Source organism: Gallinula chloropus, assembly GCF_964237585.1.
Source record: "Gallinula chloropus genome assembly, chromosome: 16".
NCBI classification, from domain to species: Eukaryota; Metazoa; Chordata; class Aves; order Gruiformes; family Rallidae; genus Gallinula; species Gallinula chloropus.
In genome coordinates, this window is record NC_140101.1 from 53,625 (window position 1) to 61,056 (window position 7,432).

Here is a 7,432-nt window from a genome sequence, read left to right on the forward strand (position 1 = left end):
GGAGCTTCCGGGCATGGCGGCGCCCATCTCCGTGCGGCTCCGGCGGAAAAATGGCCGCCGGGGAGTTTCCGGGCATGGCGGCGCCCATCTCCGTGCGGCTCCGGCGGTTAAATGGCCGCCGGGGGACTTCCGGGCATGGCGGCGCCCATCTCCGTGCGGCTCCGTCGGAAAAATGGCCGCCGGGGGGCTTCCGGGCATGGCGGCGCCCATCTCCGTGCGGCTCCGGCGGAAAAATGGCCGCCGGGAGGATTCCGGGATGGCGGCGCCCATCTCCGTGCGGCTGCGGCGGTTAAATGGCCGCCGGGGGACTTCCGGGAATGGCGGCGCCCATCTCCGTGCGGCTCCGGCGGAAAAATGGCCGCCGGGGGGCTTCCGGGCATGGCGGCGCCCATCTCCGTGCGGCTCCGGCGGAAAAATGGCCGCCGGGGGGCTTCCGGGAAAGGCGGCGCCAATCTCCGTGCGGCTCCGGCGGTTAAATTGCCGCCGAGGGAATTCCGGGAATGGCGGCGCCCATCTCCGTGCGGCTCCGGCGGAAAAATGGCCGCCGGGGGGCTTCCGGGCATGGCGGCGCCCATCTCCGTGCGGCTCCGGCGGAAAAATGGCCGTCGGGGGGCTTCCGGGCATGGCGGCGCCCATCTCCGTGCGGCTCCGGCGCAAAAATGGCCGCCGGGGGGCTTTCGGGTATGGCGGCGCCCATCTCCGTTCGGCTCCGGCGGAAAAATGGCCGCCGGGGGACTTCCGGGCATGGCGGCGCCCATCTCCGTGCGGCTCCGGCGGAAAAATGGCCGCCGGGGGGCTTCCGGGCATGGCGGCGCCCATCTCCGTGCGGCTGCGGCGGAAAAATGGCCGCCGGGGGGCTTCCGGGCATGGCGGCGCCCATCTCCGTGCGGCTCCGGCGGTTAAATTGCCGCCGGGGGGCTTTCGGGTATGGCGGCGCCCATCTCCGTGCGGCTCCGGCGGAAAAATGGCCGCCGGGGGACTTCCGGGCATGGCGGCGCCCATCTCCGTGCGGCTCCGGCGGAAAAATGGCCGCCGGGGGGCTTTCGGGTATGGCCGCGCCCATCTCCGTGCGGCTCCGGCGGAAAAATGGCCGCCGGGGGGCTTCCGGGCCCCCGTTTGGGGGCGCGAGCTTGGGGGGGGCTACACAGCACAGCTGCCCCGTTCGGGAAGCTAAGCAGGGACCAGCTCGGTCAGCGCCCGGATGGGCGACCTCACCCCGTGTTCGAATCCCCGCACATGACAGTGACCCCCCCCCCCGCGCGCCCCCTCCCAAAATCTGCCCCCCCGAGGGAGTCCCATCGCCTTCGGGGGTTCCCCGGACCTGACAGTGCCCCGGCCGACCCCGCGACGGGCGGCGGAACCCCCCCCTCACCGGGAGGGAGCGGCCGCCCCGCAATGGCGGCGTCCCTCGTTAAAGCGCCCTGCCGCTCGCGCTGCGCCGCCCGGCCGCAGTCCGCACGCAGCGGGCTCTGCGCGCACCCGCGCAGGAACGCGGCGAGTGTGCACGGAGGCAGCAGAACGCGGCGGCTTCCGTGCGCTGCGCCACCCGGGCGCAGTACCGCTGCGTGTCCGCAAGGCGGCAGCACCGAGGACCCCCGTGTTCGAATCCCCGCTCGGGCCTTTCCGCCAGTGCTCGGGCCTTTCCGCCAGTGCTCGTATCTCTCCGCCTCTGCTCGTATCTCTCCGCCTCTGCTCGGCCCTTTTCGGCTCCCCCTGCCCCACTAATTACCCGTCTGCCGCTGACCTGCGCTCATTAACAACCCCCCATCTCCTCCAGCGAATTCAACCCCCCTCCCAACCCTACTGCGACCCCTCTGAGAGCCCTCGAACCCCACCATGGCCCCTGACCCCCTAGAAGACCCCCGAAGGAACCCCCAACACCCCAAAAATAGACCCTAGAGAGACCCCCCCCAGAACCCCTCAGAGACACACCCCCCCCCCAAAGAGCCCCCCCACGATCCCCTAAAAAGGCCCTTAGGGCCCCCCAACTCCCCAAAGCGACCCCCCAAAAAACCCAGACCCCCCAAACAGACCCCATAAAGAACCCTAACCACCCCCCAAAAAACCTGAGACTCCTTAAAGACGCCCCCAAGCCCCTCACATCCCCCCCAAAATGAGACCCCATAAAGATCCCCTCAAAGAACCCCACACCCCCCCTTAGAGAACCCCCCCCAAAAGCCCTAGACCCCACCAAAAAGAGACCCTGTAAAGACCCCATAGTCCCCCAAAAAGAGCCAACCGCCCTGACTCAGCTGCTGCCAGCCCCATCGATGGAAAGATGCCACAACAACAGTGGCCTTGGCCACGCTTTCTTGGAAACAACTGGTTCCCTCATCACCTCTGAATAATAAAAATTCTAAGGCATTTTACAACAATGTCCAATACAACAGTAAACTGCTGCCAAGTATAACCCAGAAAATTGTTAGCCGATTCTCCTCTGTCGAAACCGTTGCCAGCTTTGGGCTGAGATGCCTCCAAGGTTTGGTCACCTTCGTCTTCAGCCAACATTGCCAAGTCTCTTGGCTGTTCTTCTGGATCCCCTGGAAGAAGACTGGTGACTGCCTGGAGAAGTGACTCAATCTGCTCTTCTGTTAGTCTTTCCTCACTTTCTTCCACCATCTGCAGGTCAAAAACCAATACATTGTTATTCAATCCATACTTCCTTCCTCAGCTCCAAACAGGAAGACTCAGCCCCAGTAAATACTGCTTTCAATGGATGCAAGACGTAGCCTGAACTCATCACAAAAGCATTTTACAAAGTGGAACTCTTGTAATATTGATAACAACACAAAACAAAAAAGCTCCCTTGTTAGCCACGACAGCTGGCATGCCGCAGTGAGACCCTGCTTCTGTTACAAGGAGAACACCACGCTCAGAACAGGCTTTCCTCCTAAAGCCTCTCAGCCTAAGAAAAACCAAACCAAAATACCCAAAGAATTCCCACAAACTAGAAACCCCCACAAAGCCCAAAAACCAAAGAAGCCACAAACCCCCATTAAAGACACACACAAACCCCAGACCCCACAAGAAAAGCTGCGGGAACTCAAAACACCACAGAAGCCCCTAGCCCTCCCCCAAACCCGCAACCCACAGAACCCCAAAGCCTTCAAAAGGCAGAGAACCAAAACCCCCCCTTAGAACCCCAGTTAAAAAAAACAAACCAACAGAAAAACCTCACAAGCCCACACTAACCCCACAAATCCCAGACCCTGTAAAAAAACCAACCCACCCAACCCCTATAGCCACAAAAACCAGGAAAAAAAAAAAAAAAAAAAATCAGTAAAACTACAAACACCTTACCAACCTCCTTGGCTCATTTTCTGAGAGGAGCCTGCACCAGCAGACAGACTAACACATTTTAATCCTAAACTCGGTTCTCTGCGTTCTTTCTCTGCCCCTTCTCTACATCCTTTTCTTTCAACTTCCTCTTCCTACCCACAAGGCTGTCTAAACCAATGGATAGAAACACTAACCCAGGTAACAGTACATCCAGTTCAGATAAAGGCAATGAAATCACCAGCGCCAATACTACGACCTTCTTATAGGTACCACAAGCTCCCAAGAACTCACCTGTAACAGGAAAAGAGGAGAAACCATAGAGACCTTAAATGCAATACGCCAAAACCCGAAAGAGACTTATTCTTGTATATTGAATGTTAAAATCACATGCATAATTACAGAATTCTTTACAGCTGAAAAAATATTTTTAGAAGACGACCCTGACAGTCTACCTGCAACTGCTGCAAGATGTCTATAATAAACCCCCACAATTTTCTGTAATTAAAAACAAACAAACAAAAAAAAACACAAACAGGAAAGAATGCAATCAATCATCCAGGTAATTCTGAGTTAACTGATGCCCTGAATGGGACAAGTCGAACCCAAGCTAACACCAGCCAGTTTACTGCAATGCTTGTCTAGCATACACATATATAAATCAAAATGACATGTGGCTAGAGGCCAGGTGCAAAAAAAATAAGACATTTGCACACCACAGCAGACAACCTGCCGAGGGCCACGATATGATATGCTGCAGCAGAGTCTTGTGGCTGTTGGCTCAAACACGCTGGTGGAATAGTCTGCATAACCGGCCCTGTGCACGATTTACATGGGGTTTTCTAAGCTATGCCTGATGTGGCTAAGGGATTTTTACTGGGCAATCCTGGTTTAAGACCAGTCTCGGCTCCTAAGGAATGCCAGCCAACAAAGATGTTTTCAGCCGTTAACAAGAGGAACAGAAATCCAACGACGAGCTGCTGCTTTTAAAACGTGGAGTCATCATTGTGACAAATGGCACCACACAGATCTCTGTTAACACATTTGTAGACAAAGTGGAAGACCTGGGGTTGGGGACAGCTGTGCAACTCAGCCTTCATTTCCCGAGGGCAGGTATGCTCCGTCAGCTGCTGCCAGGTGTCATCGACAACAAGAAACGGGCTGCACTCTGCCGGCTTGTCCACCTCGAACTTCTCAGCGCAGAGCTGGCGAACATCTTCGGTGCTTATAGACAGTCTCACCAGGAAAGATCTTTCCTGTACATCCACAGTACACTCCCTGGAACGCAACATGAAGGTGGTTCTGTAGAATGAGAAAACACACATCAGCAACTCAAAAACCCCAACAGCTGAAGCGTCAGCAACAAACCTGTCCCCACACTGAGACTCACCCCCGCGATTCCCACGCCCGACAGCCACCTCACCAACTGCAATACTGGTGGCAAAACTGTGGCAAGCGGAACAGAAATTCCTAAGCCAACACCCTCCTTTCCTCATATTACACTCTAACCCTGCAATTACAGCCAAACAGGACTTGTCCTGCCGAGCAAAACCAGGAAACAAAATGCAGTGAGGCTAAGCAATGTCTGAGGCAGCAGGGTCGAGAGATGGTGCTGCTGCACTACTGCCACAAAACAGGCACCTCCTATGGCCGTGTCAGTCAGAAGGAATAAGAAAAAAGCCTCTGCCAGTGGCAGCAAACGGTGCTGATCCCCAAGTTACTGCGTGATAAGCCATCTGCATTCTTATGCTGCAGCACGCAAAGTGTTTTAGGGTGCTTCAGTCCAGTCAGGACACTTTCATTGCATTAAACCGGTGACAATCTGGGGTCCGAGCCCGATTTAACCGGCTTTCCCATGACAGCTTTTTTGCTTTTTTACAGTAAGGCTTAGAGGGAAGCAGAAAGAAAGCTTCCTCGGCAACATTAGGCTAAACCCTAATGGCAAAAGCCTCGTGGCAAAAGCTGGACCTTTTTTCTGTGTTGAAACTGACATGTTCTTACAACTCCGATAACATGGAAAAAGTCTAAGTGCACCCTACAAGGAAATGCAGTTCTACCTTTCAGAAAGCATTTAAAGAGGAAAAAAAACCAAGCAACAACTGGGGGAAAAGCAACCACAAACATCTTTTGAACACATGAACAAAGCAAGCTGCTGTAGTGTGCTTTTTTTAAAAAAAAAAAGACATTAACTGTGGTTACAGACTGAAAAAGATACAATTAAAGGAAGTGGAAAAATGGCACAGTGAGAAAGACCTGTTTATCAACTCAGCGGGTGCCAATGTCTGTATGCTAAACCAATCAGGCACGCTAAATCACAATGGCAAAGATGTACATTGCACAAAAGCAAGCCAGCAAAAGCTACCATTGAGAAGGTGGTTCTACCACTTAAGTTCCTAGAAGCACTCTTATCTTTAACAAAGTATTTTTACAGCTTGCAAACTGAAACACCGAAGCTTTGCAGCAGCATTTAAACGAGGTCAGGACTGACCCTGACGAAACAGGGCCTATCCGTTTCTGTTACCGGTGTGAAGCAATTATGAAAAATCAGCCCTAGAGGAGGAAAATCAAGCTGCAGTTTTAGTTCCTAATGTATGTAACACACAGATGTTTTTAAAAGCACGCGCTTTAGACAGACGGGACTGCTTCGAGAAGAGGCTGAAGCTCCCACAAGCACTCCTAACATATACTAAGTATCAAAGTTATTTATGGAGCGGCAGAAAATTGTACTCAATCATCCTCACAATATGGCATTTTTTGCCTTTTCATCCTAGAGACGGAGGGAGGATGAAGGCCTTCCGGGGTCCGATAGCTGATAAAACTGCAGGAGCCCATCACAAGTGTAGCTACCACATTGTTAAGTCACGATGACTCCCCCTGCTCGATCGAAAATATCTCACCTCATAAGGCAGAGTCCATCAGTAGATTCCCAGGTCACACAGGCCTGCACTCTGCGAGCTGAACAGCTTTCTGTACTTCCACTTTACAGTGGAACCATGAGACTCTCTTGTTATGCTACTGATGTTGCCAACTTTAGGACCACCCTTGGATGGATTTCTACTCCAACAATGTCATCAAAATCTGCGCTGTGAAGAAGAACCCACCTTCCCTAGTCCTTTGCTTCATTTTAAGAAAAATAAACGAATGACAGGTTACCTTCTCCATGCAGAAAACACAGATCCATCGATTCCACCACGTACTCAACTTCAGTATCCAGCTCCAGCATGTCACACCTACTCACCCAGTGTGATAACACAGTCAAGAAGTCATCATTTTCATTCAGCCTCCCTGAGACAAAGGGAATAGAGACAGTCAGAGACAAACTGCGCTTTCCTTACCAGCCTCACCGTTTGAAAGGAAAGTGTTGCTTCGCTGCCTTCGCTGAGAAGTACATCTGTATTACTCTAGATCCTCCTGTAACCAGTGCGCAGCAAAGTGGGTGTCACCTGACACTGGCTGGACAGGACGCCAATGCCAGCTTCGTCCCATACTCTCTAGCGAGCGCAAATCTGACGATGCACACTTTGAGGCGTGCTCTCCTCAGGCAGCAACTCTGTCTTCTACAGGATCTGCTGGAGATGCCCCTCGTTTCATGAACTGCTGCCAACAGCACCTGCATTTATGGAGAATAAAGCATATTCAAGGGCCAGCTTGCTGCCTGGGACAGTGAGATATAGAATGAAAAAAAAAAAAGAACACCAGACAACAGGCTAGAGAAATTTTTGGAGAAAACAAGACAGGTGCAGATCACGACAAAGAGATGGAAAAGGAAAGTAACTGCAGTGGCCTGCAGGACAGAGATGGAAGACGAAAAAAGGAGGAAGAGAAAGCAGGAAAAAAGCACAGAGAGAAAAAGAAAAGGGAGAGGGAGATGAAGAAAGAGAAAGGGAGAGAAGAAAAGGGAGCAGGACAGTAGAATAGAGAAGTACAGGCAAGGGGAAAAAAAAAAAAAAAATCAGAGGAGTAGTAAGAAAGGGCAGGGGTCAGTGGAGGGCTGGGAAGGACCAAGACTCACAAGAAGGACAACAGGTTCTGGATGGGTAACCACCCAACTCTTAAACTTTTGGGGACTTAATGGGTACAAGGTATCCAAGAAGAAAGCTCAAATAGCAAGCCAAACAGTAATGTCTCCAATGGGCTTGGACATTTCACAAGGGCA

General features: G+C 52.7%; 1 long non-coding RNA gene across 1 annotated transcript; it reads right to left on the minus strand.

The window, feature by feature from the left end:
* Positions 1–2,331: 2,331 nt before the first annotated feature.
* Positions 2,332–6,713, minus strand: LOC311197893. The gene is made up of 4 exons (XR_014617674.1): positions 6,430–6,713; positions 4,341–4,578; positions 3,474–3,570; positions 2,332–2,619 (listed from the first exon to the last, which is right to left on the minus strand). It is a non-coding gene; the product is annotated as an uncharacterized lncRNA (long non-coding RNA).
* Positions 6,714–7,432: the final 719 nt, after the last annotated feature.